This window comes from Peromyscus californicus, unplaced genomic scaffold (assembly GCF_007827085.1).
Source record: "Peromyscus californicus insignis strain IS unplaced genomic scaffold, ASM782708v3 Scaffold_5__1_contigs__length_169319896, whole genome shotgun sequence".
In the NCBI taxonomy this organism is placed as follows: domain Eukaryota; kingdom Metazoa; phylum Chordata; class Mammalia; order Rodentia; family Cricetidae; genus Peromyscus; species Peromyscus californicus.
In genome coordinates this window covers 30316763-30335460 of record NW_026294573.1, presented here as the reverse complement: position 1 = coordinate 30335460, position 18698 = coordinate 30316763, and the positions used below count along the sequence as shown (strand labels likewise).

General features: G+C 51.1%; 1 long non-coding RNA gene across 1 annotated transcript; it reads right to left on the bottom strand.

Moving 5' to 3' along the window:
* Nucleotides 1-2563: 2563 nt before the first annotated feature.
* On the bottom strand, nucleotides 2564-17260 carry LOC128097576 (uncharacterized). The gene is made up of 3 exons (XR_008213905.1): nucleotides 17157-17260; nucleotides 14820-15064; nucleotides 2564-2994 (listed from the first exon to the last, which is right to left on the bottom strand). It is a non-coding gene; the product is annotated as an uncharacterized LOC128097576 (long non-coding RNA).
* Nucleotides 17261-18698: the final 1438 nt, after the last annotated feature.

Here is an 18698-nt window from a genome sequence, read left to right as displayed (position 1 = left end):
TTCACACGAGAAAACACAACACTAATATTTTTGTGTCTGATTCATTTTGCTGAACATAATGTCTCCCAGTTCCATCCATTCCATCCATGCAAATGGCATGATCCCATTCTTCTTTATGGCTGAATAGTACTCCATTGTGTGCATGCATACGTGTGTGTGTGTGTGTGTGTGTGTGTGTGTGTGTGTGTGTGAGTGATGCATTCTCTTTGTCCATTCATCTATTGATGGACTCCTAAGCTGATTCCGTGGCTTGGCTATAGTGATTGATGCTGCAGTAAGTGTGTGTGTGTCTCTATTGCACTCTGCCTGTTTTTGCGGGTTATACTCCAGAGCGGTACACTAGGATCGTATGTTCATTCTCTTTCCGGTTTCTCAAGGAGCTTCCGTACTACATCTCACAGGGGCTGGACCGATTTTACATTCCCACCAGCAGTGTAGAAGCATCATCCCACTCCCCACCCCCCACCCCCCCACCCCGCATATGTTCACCAGCATTTGCTGTATTCTTGGTTTGAGCTTAGATCACTTTGGCCTGTGGTCTGCTGACTAAAGCCCCTCGCTCCTCTTTCTGCCAGGAGATAGTGAAGGAGTCAGTTGTTTGATCTGAGCTTCCAGCCTCCATTTTCTTCAGGGCAAAGGGTTTGGGGGATGATCACTCTCTCTCTCTGATTTTGAGCCTGATTTCAATCTCTGTGGCAGAAGCCCTCTGCAGCGTGTGGCACGCCCAGCCCGTTACCACACAACCGTCTCTGGCTTCATGACAACCGTAGCACAAATCCTAAAATTGGTCTTAATGATAAAAACCTGGAGCCAGTCACCAGGATAAATGTTGAAAGATCAGTAAAGGAACCGGCCACTAGAGAGGCTTCTTACCTCTCCAACTCCTCAGCCTGAAAGAGACTGAGCTCCTGTCTCCTCCTGCCTTACATTCTTCTCTCTGCCCAGCCATATCACTTCCTGTCTCCACCTCCCTAGTGCTGGGATCAAAGCTGTGTGCCACCACTGCCTGGCTCTGTTTCTCTTTTAGACTGGGTCAATCTTGTGTAGCCCAGGGTGGCCTTGAACTCACAGAGGTTTGTCTACCTCTGCCTCCCGAGTGCTGGGATTGAAGGTGTGCGCCACCACTGCCTGGCCTCTCTGGCTAACTAGTGGCTAGCTCCACACTCTGAGCTTCAGGCAGTCTTTATTTGTTAGATCACGAACAAAATATCACCACAGCCAGCGCTTCTAGTTTCCTCTAGAACCATGAGTCTTTTCTTCATGCCTTTGTCTCAGCCGACCCCCTTCTTCCTGCTGCCATGCTGACTGAGCCTCCCCACCACCACCACCCCCGCAACCTCGCACCCCGTCAAGCTTCTTCCTGACCGAGTCCACCTTCTCATGGCTTTGTCCAGGGTACCAACCCGACTCTCTCTTGGCCACTAAGCAGATCTACATAGCCCAATGCCCTTCGAACATGTCTTTTCAGACAGTGCACAGGGGTCAAGGGTCAGCACAGCTAAAGCAAATGTCACCTTGGTCCTCCCCGTGCACTACCTCTCAAAACACTACCATCTGTCTACCCAACTGACCAAGCCAGAAATTGAAAAGGAAGTCTCAGTTTAAATCCTGGTCCTGCCCCCTGCCCCCTGTGGGACTACAGCAAGTTATTTCATCTCTCCAACCCTCAGTTTCCCCATCTGCAAAATGGAGATAATAATCGCTCTCACTTCAAAGGTTCCTATGAACCATGAAGGGTTAATATGTGTTAAGTCAGTAGAGTTAAACCCCACCTGCAGTTCACTGCCTATTGGATCCTTTCAGCCCTCGACCTGTTTCCTGATTCCTCTGCCTAGCTGCCATCATTTTGCCAATGCTTATCATAAGTTCAGAACTGCAAAAACCTGCCCACATTTTTCCTGATCTTGTCACCATCACTGCGCAGCTAGCGTGATCCTGGAAGGTAACTGAGATGGTAACCTCTCCTGACAGTGAGGTGTCTAGAGCTGGTTTCATAAATGAGACCCTTCAAGGCTTCCGGGCTTCCAGTGAGACTGGCAGACAGCACTCCCTGCCCTGGAACTGCGTGGGGGAGAGCCCCACTCACTCCAGAGCCCAGGGGGAAATGGGAAGGAAGAAGGGACTGGGGTCCCACAATCCCCTCTATAGACAACGGCCTAAAAACCTCTCTCTAGATTTCATCTCTGAAAGGCTCTATCACCCCTCAATAGCATCAATGGGGACCAAATCTTCAACACATGGGACTTGAGAGGATAGTCAGGATCTAAACTACAGCAGCATTCATCCCCCAGCTTCTGGGAGCAGGTCCCTTGGGGTTATGCCTTCTCCCCAGACAGCTTTGTCCAAAGACTGTGTAGTGTGAGGTATAAAAGCTCCCCTCCCTTACCTCACTCCTAGACCACTCTGGCTTTCCCCTGTGGGTCTGCTGAGGCTCTGGTGTAGGTGCACAGTAGTCAAGTCTCTCCCTCCAGCCTGCATCCCTGGACTCCCACAGGTGTGGTTCTCCAGATGACGCCCCCCCACCTCTATCCCTATCCCCTACCTCCACCCCCATCCTCCACCCTTGACCCTGTAGATCTCCAGCTCAGTTCACCTCCAGGGAGCCTGACCTAAGATGGCTGTCTTCCCTATGCCGGATTAGATGTTCATTCTTGGTACCTTCATCCCTGGCACACTTTTTTCAGACTCTCCTACAGACCTGGGTAAGATTCCCAGGTTCCTTGCCCATCGCCCTCGTGGAGTAGAAGCCATCCAAGATGGACCACGTTGACTCATCTCGGTGTACAGCACCTGTTTGGTGCCCGCAATCATTCCATGATGCTTAGACTCAGAGGTTTCTATGGCGCCATCCCAAGAGGGGCTTTTGGTGTGGCTTATAAAACAAGTCATGGGTACGGTGGACAGCCAAGAGCTCCATTCCATGAGAAGGGAGGCTGGCAGAGGCTTGGGGATGAGCCAGTTGCTGGGAAGAGACTGAGGAAAGATGGGAGAGACCTGGGGGTAAAAGAGGAGAGGAGGTTCAGTGGGGTGTGTTTGGAAGTCCCCCAATGTAGCAATACCAACTATTGACCGTCACGTGGATGCCATTTAAGTAACAGCCGTATCAAATACACCAAACACATGCTTTATTGGCATGCTCTAGAGTCCCCTGCATGTCCATTTGGTGGCTAGTCAGGATACAGCCCAGGCTGTTTAGCCAATTTCACGAAAGCCTGACACCAGCCCACGTTGACCTGCTCTCCTGGCCTCCTCTCTTGCTGTGACCACTTGCGTGTGTTCTGCTCCAGGACCCTCCTTGAGCACGCTTGTCCCACTCTCATCCTGTTGCCCACTGGGGCAGCTGGCCAGACACAGGCTTGCCCACCTTTGTAGCGCAGGCCCCATCCAACTGAAGCCCTTCCTGGCTTCTGGTTTCTACAGCCGGGCGTCTCTTACTCTCTTCTTTCTTTCTTTGTTTTATTTTTGTTTGTTGTTGTTTTTCATTTAGTTGTTTTTGAGACAGGGTGTCACTATGTTGCTCTGGCTGGCCTAGAACTCACGGTGATCCACCTGCCTCTACCTCCTGAGTGCTGGGTCTTTATTATTATTATTATTATTATTTTATTTTTAATCATTTCAGTAGCTTTGTTAAAGTGTTCTTTGTCTGTTACTGTCATCCTGACACTCTCTAATCTCCCATCAACCCCACGTTCATATCTTTTGGGTTTGTTTTAGGACCCACCAAGTAGAACTAGGGCTGTCCAAGCAACCGTGGGTTTGGAACTGTTCCCTGGAGCCTGGTAGGCTCCCCAGCAGGCATGCAACCGAAGACAATGGTTTCTCCTCCCCCAGAACCCATCAGTAGCCAATTGTTCAGCAGTGAGGAATGGGGCCCCTGTGAGCCCTTCCTTGATCCATCACTGACTATTGACAGGCCCCATTTTGTACAGGCCGGTGCAGGCAATCACGGCTCCCGTGAGATCATGTTTACAATGGCTGCGTCCTGCCCCGAGGAAAGGGTTTTGTAGCTCTTCACCCTATCTCCCAGCTTTTACGTTCTTTCCACCCCTTCGTCCAAGATGTTCCCTGAGTCTTAGAGGGGCTGGAATAAATGTCCCGATTAAGATTGAGCAGTTGCGGGGCGGCGGTGGTGGTTCACACCTTTAATCCCAGCACTCGAGAGGCAGAGCCAGGCAGATCTCTGTGAGTTCGAGGCCAGCCTGGTCTACAGAGTGAGATCCAGGACAGCCAGGGCTACACAGAAAAACCCTATCTTGAAAAACCAAAAACAAAACAAAAGACTGAGCACTCGACCATCATTGTTCTCAGTACCATGCAGGGCCACCGGTCTCCCGTGTCCACTGTCTTTCATTACAAAGGGAAGTCTCTCAACTAAGGATGAGACTAGCACTTGTCAGTGCTGGGTGATGGGGTGTGTGAGTCCTGGCAGGCCACTTAAAAATTTTTGTAGTATCATACTTGTGTACAGTGCACTGTGATAATATTCACCCCACTACCCTCCCCCATCCCTTCCCACTCACTCCAACCTCCTCTTCCCAGCTAGTCCCCATCTCACCCACGTGTCCCTCCCCCCACCCTTTCTGGCTGTCACGGCTGCTGTGTCCATGACTGTCACAGCAATGTCATATCCAAATGACAGCCTCCTACCACACTCCTCCATCCTTCAGCTCCCTCGGTCCTTCCATCATCCCCTCGACAATACCCCCTCAACCTCAGAGGTGCCCCATCTGGGGCTCGTCTTTTTGTGTTTGTACGTTTGTGTGTGTTCATGAAGGTGTGCATATGTGGGAGCTCACATGCATGTATGTCTACATGTATGTGGAGGCCAGAAGACAACCTTAGGTGTGCCATCCTCAGGAACACTTGCTTTGAGACAAGGTCACCAATTGGGCTTGTTGGCTGGCCGGTGAGTGCCAGGGATCCCCCTCTCTGCACCTCTCCAGCCGAGGGTTACAAACCACCACACCTGGCATTCTCACTTGTTCTGGGACCAAACGCAAGTCCTCAAACTTACGAAGCAAGCGCTTTACCTCCTTTCGTTCTTCTCACGGCCCCTTACGTCAGTCATCTGTTGTGGTATCTGCCTCCCCCAAGCAAACTGGGCTCTCTGCAGGCAGGGATGTGTCCGCTCCGCCTCTGTCCTCAGCAGAGCCCTTCACCTAACTCCGAGCGGAGCTGCCCGAGAAGGGACAATGTAGTCTCCGTGTCTGAGCCAACGCAGGACATGCTCTTGCCCATGATCTTTGGCTTCTGGGTTCATGGCTGGAGAAGCTGAGAGTATCCTGGCTTCTCTGGAAAGCATGAAGTAGGGGGCCTGGCTCCCCAACTTGGCTTTGACCACAAGCTCCAGAGACCGACCTGTGCCCATCTCCCCAGTACTGGGATTACAGATGTGTGCCACCTTGCCCAGCATTTATGTGGGTGTTGGAAATCCAAACTCAGGTCCTCACGCTCGTGTGGCAAACACTTTATGAGTCAAGCCATTCCCTCAGCCTGTAATTACTTTAAAAAATTTTTTTTATTTTAGAAAAATCTCAAGTTTACCAGAATTTGAGGCAAAAAGACTAAATGATCAAGACAGTTTCGAAGTTTGTGGATTTTTTTTCAAGCCAGAGAATGTATTAACCTATTTTCATTCAAAAAATATCTGTGGGTGCTGGGTTTAGGGTGTGTGTGTGTGTGTGTGTGTGTGTGTGTGTGTGTGTCTGTCTGTCTGTCCCATAGCTGTCATGTCTAAATTTTAAGTTCCCCAAGGACAGAGACAGTGTCTTCTGGCTTGTCCCCCACACAGAGCCTGGCGCATGACTGATGCCCAATAATTACTTGTTGAGTGAAAGAAAGTGAAGACAGTCCAGTCAATAAGAAGGAGCTGATGTGGCAGCCTTCCCCTGGGCAGCGTCATGACTGGCCGTGACCTTCTGTCAGTTACCAGCAGGAGGAAGGGGCACGGGGAAGAAGGGACTGAATGGCTAATGCAGGAATCTGCAAAGCACTGGGAATTACTACTCAGGGTTGTCACGGCCTCCCCACCCCATCAGAGGTTGACTCCCTTCTCCATCCGCACATCCAGATCATGGACAAACACACACACACACACACACACACACACACACACACACACACACACCCCTCTGAGGGCTTCAGCCACCAATATGGTCATCTTTTTTTTTTTGTTTAATCGCCTGTTGTGTGTGCGTGTGGAGACTAGGGGTTGACATTAGGTGTCTTCCTCAGTCACTTCTCCACCTTATTTGGGACAGGGTCTCTCACCAAATCTGGAGCTCACCAGGACTATAGGTCCAGGTTTTTACATGGGTCCCAGGGATCCAAACTCAGGGCCTCAGCTTCCACTTCGAGCTCTAAACTCACTGAGGCATCTCTTCAGCCCCTGAGAAGGTCACCTTCACGGCTCTTGTTATTTCTTCTCCCTCTTTTTTTTTTTTTTTTTTTTTTTAAAGATTTATTTATTTATCATGTATACAGCATGTATGACTGCAGGCCAGAAGAGGGCACCAGACCTCATTACAGATGGTTGTGAGCCACCATGTGGTTGCTGGGAATTGAACTCAGGACCTCTGGAAGAGCAGTCAGTGCTCTTAACCTCTAAGCCATCTCTCCAGCCCCTCTTCTCCCTCTTTAAAGACCTTCACACATGTCTGTGTCCTCTAAGACTCGCTGAGGGACTACCTGACCCCCGGGGCCTCAGCATCGGTACACTGGAAAATGGGTACCTCGAGGCTCCGTACCCCAGGACAAAGAGTCTCTCTTTCTCTTCCTTTTGTTTTTAGGTGGCTTTCAGACTCACTGTGGCTGAGGGAATGAGGCAGAAGTGGGACCACACACATTCTCGACTGAGCTGGCCTGGTTGGTGACACACGACGTCTGGTCACCCTCAGCTCAATCCATGGCCAGCCCACCCCTAGAAAACTCGAGTGATGCTGAGACTAGTCAGCTCCAAGCAATACTCCAGCACACCTCAGATGCAGAAGTGAGCCTAGGCAAGATCAGCTGAGCCCCGAACCATCCAACTGGTGCTAGATCTGGGAACAATGGTGGACAGAGGTTGCTTCAAGCCTCTGGGTCTTTGGATGCATTGGGGCACATCCCTGATCTTCCCACTCTGCACCTTTGTTTTGAGCAACAACACCCAGAAAACAGGCAGTCTCCCCACCCATTCTCTCAACTAAGCCCCCGAGCCCGCTGCTCCCTTACTGCCTGTCTGTCTGATTTTGAGCCCTAGCTGGCCCAAACTTGCTCTGTAGGTCAGGTTGGCCTTGAACTCATATAGATACGGCTGCTTCTGCCTTCCCAGTGCTGGGACTGCGCATGTGCACCACCACATCCCTCTTCCTCACTGCCTTACCCACAGCACTGGCTCTTCACTTCCACAACATTGCCGGCTCTTTCTTCCCTGCCTCTTCCTGCTCGGCCCTCCCTGCCTCTCCTTTTCCTCCAGTCCCATCGAGGACCCCACCAGCAGTCACCTGTCCTCTCTTTGATACCTTTGACCCTCATCCTTCCATCACACCCTTGAAAGGAGCCCACTCCTGGTGAGCCAGTGTTCACCTTCTTAGTTCCCATGCTTCCCAAAGGTGCTTCAGGAAATTGTCTAACCTGATTAGGTGGCTTTCTCACAAGTTCACGGTCATAGGGGTGGGGGGGTGCTGTCTAGATGGCCCTCTGAGACCTGTCCAGACCTTCATCTGTCCTCTCTCTCCCTAATGGCCACTGCCTTCATCTCCCATCTCTCTCCCTAATGACCATCACACCCAGCAAGCGGGCAACCTTACTACCTATTTTATTAGGAAACAGGGCCATCACCATCCTGCGGCTACCTCTCAACCAGCCCTCCTCTCTGATTCCTCTGAAGCGTGGCTGAGAAAGAAATGGCGTAAAGGGTCATTGCTCTTCCACAGTGGGATACTCTTCTATCTTTATTTATTATTACTGTTTGTATATGATGTGTCAGAGCATGTGTGGAGGACACAGGACAGCTTTGTGGAGTTGTCCCTCTGTCTTCCCCCTTTACACGGGTTCCAGGGATTGAACTCGGGTCACCAGGCTTGTGCAGCAAGCAACTTTACTCAATGAGCCGTCCCAACAGCCCCGCAGATACACAGTGTGTGCTTAGAGACAGACACACGCACACAGAATGTTCTTATGAATAAATAAAACAAAGAGAGAAAGAAAGTGAGCTGGCATAGGATTACAACCGCAAACCCAGCACTCAAGAGGCTGAGGCGGAAGGGTCACAAGTTCAAGGCTGGCTTGTACTATGCAGTGGGATAATGTACTAATTACTTAATTGATTAGAGACCAAACGGAAAGAGACAGTAGTACAGGAAGAAGAGAGAAGCCATGGTGAGATGTCCCAGTGGCCAAGAGCAAAGAGGACACACGTTTGAATCCCCAGTACCCACATTAAAATTGGATGTGACCATGGGCACCCATCCCTCCAGCAGCAGAGCAAAAGCAGGAGCATTCCTAGGACTTCCCAGCCAGTTAAAACCCAGCAAGCTCCAGACTCAGTGAAGAACATGTCTCAAGAGAATAAGGTGGAACGTGATAGATCAGACACCTAATGATTTCCTCTGGCTGCTGTACTCTAGCACACTGATATGCACGCACGCACGCACGCACGCACGCAAACACACAAACACACACACACACACACACACACACACACACACACACACACACACACGCACACACACACGCACACAGCATTCCAGAATAGGTACAAAAAGAATAGAAAACAAAATCAAGGAGAGGAAGCAAAAGACAGCAAAAAAAAAAAAAAAAAAAAAAAAAGCAAAAATAAAAAATAAAAAATGCCTGAGAGAGGCAAACAGGAAATATGGGACAAGACCATGAGCTTAACTTTCTTCCTAGGACACTTGCTTTCCACCATACCTGGATAAAGAGCACGACGGAGTGGGAAGGTGTTACTCAGAAGGAAAGAGAGAAGGACAGAGGGAGTCCATGGTCTGGGAGAAAGAGCAAGGCAAGACCATGTCCCCAGTGGCTTGGTGGCCCCACCTCCTTCTTCCTGGGCTGGTATCTGCAGATAGACAGATGACTGGAAGCAGGCTGGAGATGACCAAGCAGGAAAGCAAGGCAGAGTGGAAGACTTCTCACATCTGTTATGTGGGAACCTGCTTAGTGACCTGGAGAAATGGCCTAGGGTGCCCCCTCCCTTTCTTATAAAGAATGGAAAGACCTGAGCAAAAACATGCTTTCTTGGGAGAGCCACACAAACGCTCAGCTCTGCAAAGGGAGGCCATCCGCCCAGGTGACCCTGACTCAAGCACCTTCCCCCACCCCCACTGGCTCTCCCTGTCATGGCTTCATCTCCTCAGAACACTTCTTACCAACAGACTCTCCCTGCTCTCTAGACAAAGGTCACAGACACTGGGATCTCCTGCACACCGGGTTCACAGACTCATGTCACCTTCTGCTTCTTGGATGATCCCACACAAGTCCTTGCTCCCTTGGATCTTCGTCAGTAATGCTGAAGTCCTACTCTGCACCCGGTGTCAGAGTCAAATGGATCAGCTGAGAGCATCTAATTAAGAAGTCCACGATCAGAACAGCACACACACATGACCTGTCCAGGCCACTCAAGAGATAACATAGCCACTCGGCCAGCCCAGTTGCTAGTTGCTCCCATACCCTGCTCACTGTCTCATACTCCTCACCCTTGTTCTCTTTGGGCAAGATTCATTTAGAAAGATGCCCAGGACCCAGTGAGGAAGCAGACGTTCCAGGAGCATCTCAGAGATCTGCTCCAGGCTAGAGCCCTTTGCCAGACCTGTGCCAGGGCAGAGCTGCAGGGAACACACAGTGACAGGCAGAAGCCTAGGAGTGCTTACGCCATTTCACCCAGGAAACTGAATCTGGAGCCTGCCAACTGGGAGGGGCATTTAACCGAGGACTTTGACCTAGACCCCAAGCATCTAACAACGTCCAAGAGGGAGCAGGCTGATGACTGGAGGAAGGAGGAGGAGCCTCTCTGAGCTGGGAAACCTACCCACCCCATGCCAGTGCTGCACCCACGCCAACAGCTCCTCAAACAACAAAAGCGAGCAGCCAGCTGCCTGGGGTCTGGCAGGGGCAGAAGGCCTGAGACAAGTGTGAAGAGGGAAACGCTTCTGTCCATAAACATCTCAATAGCGTGATTAACTGAGCATCGCAAATTGTAACCCTTTCCTTTAATGCACTTTCCCTGAATTACCACAGGAGCCGGCGGCCGAGGAGCCCCGTACAAATTGCTGGAATGGGCAGTTAAGCGGGGAGGTCGGAGGTTAAATGAACACGGTTGTTTATGAAGACACAGCCCGAATCCATTTGCATTTTAATATTCTCTCAGTGAGACGGAAAGCCACTTTGAGGACAGCTTGTTTGGAAATCCCATTAACGGGTTATTTATGGGGCTCGTGGCTGCGTGACCCTTGCCCTTGTTTTGTTAAACATGAACCAGACATGAATCAGACGGGCAGCGGGCTAGCTGCTATTGTTTCCTGTAGCAGGAAATGTCATCGGATTCGATTATTCTGAGGCTGACACCTACTGAATTATCGCCCTCATAATGCTCAATTTTCCCTTTTTTCCCCTTTGGTCAACCTGATTATTTCTGTCTTTGTAGAAAGCCGACTCTCAGAGAAGCCATTTCCCTGCCTTTGGCTGTCAAGAAGGCTGGATGAGGCCCTAAGAGGCGGCTGGCTTGGCTGACGCAGAGGCACAGGTAGCATTCAGGAGGAACAGCATCCTGGACAGCTGGTGGCTTCTGCATCCCACTTCTGGAGACGGGCTCCAGGGCTTGATCATCTAAATCTTCTGATCAATATTAAAATTTATTTATCTTTAAAAAATGACTTGGACAATTACTGTAAAGGGGGGGGGTGCATGTCAAGGAACGTTCAGGCACTGCAGGTTTCTCCATGAGAAGGTCTGCGAACTAAGAAGGCTGATTTTAACTGCAGGATAAAATAGAGCAGGGAAGGCTAAGGAACTGAAGGGTGTCCTGCCTCATGTACAAATGTTTGCCATATGGAAATAAACTCATCGGGTTTGGGATGGATTCACCTTCAGATAGACATCATCCTAAAAATAAAACAAGATTCTGATGTCCAAGGTCCTGAGACTGGGGCTAAGGCCTGAGGCCATCTCTCTTCCGGCTACCTGCTCACCACTCACAGGCTCAGAAAAGCCACTCCACAGGCCGACTTCCCCGGGCTTCTCTTCGGCTCAGGAGCTGCGTGTTGACCTATCCATCTCCCCAGAGTGCTGCTTCTTAGCCCCCAAGTTCAGCTCCATTCATAAAGCATGATTGAGTCTGTAGGCCTGGAAGCCTTGGCTGAGCACTGGAAAAGCCAGAGAATCAGACGGAGCCTGTCCCTCTTCCCTCTCCTCCTCTGCCATCTAAGGTGTCATTCCAGTGTAAACTTCAAAAAATTCTCCCCAGATACCCAGAAACCCAAAGAGAGACACACGAGCTTAAGGTGGCAGTCTGCTGGGAAAGGAGCTAACACTAAAACTCAGAGCTCTCGGTGACACAAGACAGACATGGCGCCTGTCGGCTAGACCCCAAGAAAGACCCTGCGGCTGGAGCTGGGATAACAGCAGGCCAGCAGCCCTTCCCTGAACCTCTTTCCAGGATCCTAACTCTCCACCTGCTCTCGGCCGCACCGCACTCCACACCATCAAGGTAAAGTCAAAAAGGAAATCCGCATGGGGCAGCCTTCCTCAAAGGCTTTGGGATGGGTGTGACAGCAGCCGGGATCTTTTGACCTGTGGACTTGACTCTGGAACACATGATCCATGCCGCAGGATCCCGGGTTGCCTGGTGGGGCAAAGCAGCAGCTGCCTAGAGAGGGAGCTGGCCTGCTGCAGCCTGGGGTGGTTGCTTTTCCTTCAGCATCCCACATCCTCGCCCCCTCCTTCACCTCCCAAGTGTACTGTTTGTTCTTGAATCCTCCTCCTGGGGATGGAGGGGGGCACCCGACCTCAGCCGTTGAACCACTCAAGGCAGTACCCAGAGGGGGTCAACCCAGGCTCCTAGGCCTGAGCAGGCCCTGGGCTCCCTGCTCAGGTGCAGGGCCTGCTGGGAGAACACCTGCTTCTCCTTGGGAACTCTCTTCCCACCACTTTCTGCAAAAGCCTTTTCGACCAAGTTTAAAATAGATCTCTCCTTATGAATTGGCCGTCTGAGGAATTCTCCTCCAGTGGTTAATTCAATCTTAATAGACGCTGATTTTTTTTCTCCCAGAAGAAAAGGGAACAATACATCTTTAGAAAGGGTTTATAAGTGTCATGATTTTTCTACTAATTTACGCTGCATTCTCTGCTTTAAAATGTGAAATTACCTCATTGTGTCTCTGAATATCCTCCATGCTTGGGCCTGAAATTAAGCTCGCCGTAGAGGAGCCTAAATGACCACAATTTGCTGTGTGAAATGCCCTGATTGCAAGAGCAATCCCAAGCAATCCCCAGCCCCAGCGCAGCCCAGCTCACTTGAGCTGATTGGCCTTTCCTCCTGGCTTTGCCAAATACAGCTGGTGCTACCTGCTGTGGGGGAGGGGTGGCAGAGAAGTCACCCGCCAGGCCTATCCATCTCCGGTCCCCACAAGCAGACACTGTCTTCCAGCTCACCTCCCAGGGACCAAAGAGCATACACTTCTTGCTCGGCCACCCAAACTTCTGTCGAATAAACAGCATCCACAGATACGTTCGGCCTGCAATCAGCAGGACACTTTGGACCAAGCCTCCAGTGACATCATGATCACCCCTCGTTCTTTCAGGGGACTCTGTGATGTCATTTCATCTCCCAGGTCTTAGTCTATCATGAAGTGCAGTCCCCTGCATGCTAGGCTCTTGGATAGCAGTCTTTGGTTACTTCAGTGTCTGTAATCAGACTCTCCAAGTTCAAATGCAAGCTCTACCACATACTATCTGTGTGGCTGAGTAAATTAGGCCGCTTCCCGGTGTCTCCTCCTCTGTAAGTGGAGACATGCAGAAACAGGAGGGTCAGCAGGATTGATTGAATGAAGGCAACACAGAGCTTAACGGTTTGATGGGTCTGTGTTCCACATCCCCAGATGTAGGAGTATTCTAACGTTATTTCCTGTGACACACCCTCCAAGTAGAAAAGTCTTCTTATAATGAGAAGTGTGTGTGTGTGTGTGTGTGTGTGTGTGTGTGTGTGTGTGTGTGTGTGTGAAAGTGTGTGTGCAGAGCCCAGAGGACAACCTATGTGTTGCTCCTCAGGAGCCATCCGTATTTTTGAGTCAGGCTCTATCATTGGACTGGGGCTCCCCAGTTAGCCTAGGCTAGACTGGCTGGTGAACCCCAGGAATCTGCCTCTTTCCAGAGCTAGGATTACAAGCACATGCTAACCGTTCCCGGCTTCTTACAGGTGTGCTGGGGATCAAACTTGAGTCACATCTGTATAAGCACTTTACAGACTGAGCCATCTCCCCAGTCCAGAGAGAATAATTTTTGTTTGGGAGAAAAAGAAAAGAGTTGACTTGGAAGGATGGAGAAACCGAGGCTATCTCAGCCTTTTCCCATCAGCACAGGACAGACATACCTGATTTTTTTTTACTTAGGTTCCTATGTCAGAGATCCTGGTCCTCAGCCTTGAACCATGGACCCTAAACCCAACACCAGAGCTCTACCGAGGCACATCTGCTTTGGATGTCATCCATCCTTCACCCGTTTGTCGCCAGAGTCTAGCAGCTTCCTCCAGACTCCTGGGCCCTTTCAGCCATTTTCATATAGTGATAGAGATAGCAGGTGGCTTCTGTCCCCATGTCCCATCAGCCTGGCTCCCATCTTCCAAGCTTTCCAGGAGCAGCAGAGCAGCAGAAACCACCACCACCCTGCGCTGGCTGTGCCATTCTTGCTGGTCCCTAATGCTACATCCTAGAATAGAACTTAGGGAGGCTCTCAGGGAGTGTGGCTCCAGCCAGTGTCCTCGCTTCCTGGAACTGATGTGACAAAGCACCCAGCTGGAGCAGCTTGAATGGCAACTTCTAGAGACCAAAGTTCCAGATCAAGGTTTTAGAGGATGGTAAGGGAGCCCTTGGGGCAGCTTCCAGGCCTCTTCACACCTGCTTCTGGTAGTTTGTGGCAATCTTGAGCAATGTTAGGCTTCCGTACACATCACCCCAACCTCTGCCTTCATCTTCATACAAGATTCGTGTGTGTTTCTGTCTCTCCAGATTGCCCCCTTTTTAATCAGGACCCTGGCAATGTCATTTACACTTGATTACCCCTGTAAAGACCCAAGGTTCCAGTAAGGACACAGTCTAAGATACTTGGGACTAGAATTTCAACAAACAAATTTTAGGGAGCCACAATTCAACCCGTAACAGCCAGGTACCCCTTGTTCCATAGCCGGAGGCTGCTGAAGGCCAAAGAGGAAAAGATTTGCATAGTTCGGCCAGCAACTGAGTCACAGAAGTAGAATTCCAACTCAGGACCCTCATACTTACATTATCTCGGAACTCTCGAAAGTCTGAGTTTTAGTCAGTGTTGGAGGGACCTAACGGAGGTGATGACTCGGTCATGACCAATAGGGATGCTAGTGTCAGTATCTCCCACAAGACCCAACCAGCCATAGAATCTGTCCCCCCCCCCCCCCCCCCCCCCCCCCCCCGCACTGCCGCTCACGCTGAGCACTAATGGCCAATCAGACCACACCAAAGAGCTTTTTAACAAACATCATTCATCTCAGTCTGCAGGGCCAGCAACGAGACCGGCTCACACACAGGGAATCCGAAGCCCAAATGCAGCATTAAAATCATTTTAATGCTCACCTTCAAGTGCCAACGCTTGGGTCTCCCATCCCGTGTGTACAGCCCATCTCTCCAGCGTGGAAGTTGGGAGCCTGAAAGCCAATTTTGTTAATGCTACTGGGAGGAGCAAGCGGGTCTGGAAGCTCATCCATCATCTTAACACGCTCCGGGATGGACTTGGAAGATAAAGCTTTCATCTTCTTTGCCGGGTGGAGCCTCTTCAATTAGGCAGGGAAGGGGGTGGGTGGGGAGCAGAGACAGGCACCCTGAGGAGAGAAGGAAGGAGAGAGAAAGCCATCCTGTGTAGAAGAGCCTGGAGAGACTGGGGAAAGGCAGCTGCTCCATCCTGTAAAGTTAAGACGTGAAGGGCGCCTAGCTGGGGGTGGTTCCCAGGCAGGCGCTGGGAGAGTAGGCAGAGAAGGCAGGAAACGGTGCTATCAGGAGCCATCTTAGACTGAGTGCTTCCTCCTCAGTGAGGAGGGGCACAGCAGTGGCCTACCCTTTGGCTGGAGAGAGAAGAACGCTTAAGCCCCTGGAATAAGGGTAGAGAAGTGAAGGTTTATAACCACGAGGCTCAACTAAGTGTCCCCTGGTCCCCATGTCATCCCCGCTCAGTTCATACTCACAAAGAACCTGCAATGATCAGGCCAAGTCTTTAGGTCCTAGAAAGCAGAGGGGACCATGCAGTTCCATTGAGCCTCCCCAATACAGGCACCGGGACTCATGAGAAACAAGTGGACGGAGCCCCACTCAGCCCTTCCATGCAACAAGGCTTTCCCCTTGTGTGGGGGAGGCAGCCTCCCCTCCAGGATACGGACAGAGAGAAGCTACTAGAATCCTAACCTAGTGTGGGTAGTCTGCCAGGGATCCTGGAGGAACCCAGAGGACCACCCAGAGCAATCAAAAGCAGAGATGGCCCGAATTTGTACTTGGGGTACTGTTCATCCTGCTACCACGTCTTCTTCCTGACATATTGTCACCTGCTCTGGCTGGACTCTCCCTGCATCGACTGATTATTGATCATTCTGCCAATAAGTCAATGAGGGATTTACTGAGCCATATCCACTAGGTCCTCAGTGGGTGTTGCCCTCTGCCTGCCAGCCAGGAAGCATTTGCTGACAGGCTAGCTAGTCATCATGATACAGCAGAACAGCAGTAGCAATGGCCCTTACTGTGCACTTACTGTGCGTCCCAGAAGCCATACTCCCATACTCCTGCTAACTTGTTGCCTTTTTTTTTTCCTTTCTGTTTCAGCTTCTATTTCTTTCTGCCTCCAGCCTTGAGCTCCTAACACCCACCTGCCTACCATGGAGTTTCATGTCTCACACCCATGTTGTTTTCTTGCCCAGAGCGTCCTGCCTAGCCTTCTTCAGCCAACTCGTTCTATGGATGTCCACCGAGGGATCTCTTCCCCCGGAAACCCACCAGAGCCCCAGCCTGATTCTCAGAGTTCCTCCTGCCTGTTCTCCACAGCGCCAGGCTGAAAAGACAAACGGAGTTCTGACGTTCCCCTGGCTTCACCCATGGCAGACATCATTAATGGATCCCAACGTGATTCAAAGAACTTTACTGGGCTTAGACAGAACTGCCTGCCTTGACAGCACAAAGTGGGTGATTAAGTCAGACAGCAGATCATGGAGCTCAGCATAATACCTGGGATTTTCATCACTGCTGCCTTACAAGGTCCCTAGACTGTCCAGCCCTGGCCTAGCCTGGTCCACATCCTGTCACCTAGTGATAGACGGGTGGTGGGAGGGAGAATGGAACAGATGGAGAATGGAACAAGAAGGCAAGGTGCCATTTCTAGCAAAGGACATGACCCGACAAGGGAACATGTGACCCCTCTCTTCTGCCCACAGCCAGGCTGCATTGGAAAAGAACAGGGGGCCCTGGAAGGCCAGTGGGCCAAGCATCTGTCCACAACTCCCCATTTCCTCCACCTCAGCAATGCTCAGCCATTGCCTTGGCTGCCAGCTAGTCATTGGAATAAAAACTAGATGGTGTGTGTGTGTGTGTGTGTGTGTGTGTGTGTGTGTGTGTGTGTGTGTATCTGTGTGTGTGTCTGTGTGTGTGGTGGGGGGTAACGGTGCAAGCTGGGGACTGGGCAGAATTTTAAACACAAGTCCTAAAGATTTCACAATGACATATATAGATAGGAAATAAACTACTCTAAAACAACAACAACAACAAAGTACAGGAACTAAATAGCAGGTGCTTGCCCAGCACCTCACCCACATACACCAACCTGATTTCTGCCCTCCTATCTCTCGGCTTCTGTTGCCCGCCCCCCCCCCCCCAACACACACATACACCCTTCAGAAGTGCCTAGGAGAAGGGAGGGGCAGGAGGCGCCCTCACCTCAGGGTCTTCTGCACTGGAGTCTCCTCTTTTTCTGAAGACAGAGCAGTTTTCCCTGTGCTCTATGTAAATGAACTGTTTGTGAATGTGCATCTGTAATGGCGGAGCTGTCACGTTGGGCTGGGGGGTTGGCTGGGATGGAGGAGGACAATAGATTCTGTGCTCTGAGGTCAGGCGTTGGGGGAGGGGACTGCTAGCTCTGGAGGCTTGCGGGGGAAGGAGCCAGATGCCGGGTCGGAGACAGCACGCAAGGATGAGGCCCAGGCTCGAGTCTTGCTGAGACCGGGGCCTCAGGCACTGAGGTGGTAAAGAGCCGGGAGCCTGTGGTGACAGCTGGGGTTGGGGGGAGTGCCATGTGCCAGGGTGAGGGGGAGAAGCCTGGGGCACTGGGGCAGCTGGGGCACACCCTGGGTGCCAGGAAGAAGCCAAGGCAGCCTAGGAGCTGCTGCTTTGGAAATCAGGGAAGACACCTCTAACCAGGGCTGTGTGCTAGCCTCGGGTGCTGTGAGGGACCTGGTTGCCCTGTGCAGGGACTCTCTGCAGGATGGGACCCACTCAGGTCTCACAGAGCACCAAGCTCAGAGCAGCATATCATGTATTCAGTGGACGGTAGTGTTACAATCTAAGAATTCAATTGAAGCCAAAACAAAACCACTTCATTTAGCCTGAGTAAAAACTGGATAGGGGTAATGCAAGGACCTGGAATGTGTGATCAGAACCCCAGGGGAGTGTGGAGCCAGGACAAACTTCTCTCCATCCTGAGCAGGCTTCACTGAGGTGCTTCTGAAGACCAGCTCTGCCCTAAATCTACAGATCCAAAGGCAACCTCACCAGCCCTGAAGGCTGCTGCCAAATGTCCCTGGAAATGCAAGGAGCCCAACGGAAACTCCAGAACTCTCTGGTCTCCAGCACAGCTCCGGGCCTGGGGCTTGTGTGGCAGCTGTTGGTTCCCTCATATCACCGGCTCATTCAATTCAGACTTGTGAAGTGCCCGCTCTGTCCTAGGCATTGAGAGGGTAACCAGAGTCTCTGTCCTCCAAAGCTTTACGCTACCTGGTTGAGACTGACAAGCAGTGGATCCCAAACATTGGCTGTCAGGACAGCAAATGGTGTGGCAAAGGGAAAGAGTGTCTTGTCAGGTGGAGACAGGAATGAATGACCTTCTTATAAGATAGCTGGAGAAGGCCTCCCACTTGACAGGCCCTCTGAAGCAAACGAAGGAGATGGACGCTCAGGTATGAAAGGGAAGAACGCTACAGGCAGAGGAGAAGCAGTTCCCAAGAAAGAATCCTACAGCCAGGCTGAGGCTTTCCAGGCCTTGGTGGCCTTGACACGGGTGGGTGCCAGAAGCTCCCGGTCACACAAACTTCCCTGGAGTCAGTGGCTTCCTTCATATTCTTGTCTCACAGAGTGAAATTCTAAAACAGGTGGGAACTTGAGAGAAGGGAAGAGGGTGGAGCCCCTGTGTGTAAGGAGCAGGGTGCAGGAAATCGGGTACCATCAAGGGTCCCCACCTAGGGGTTGGTAAGGCTTTAGCTGAAC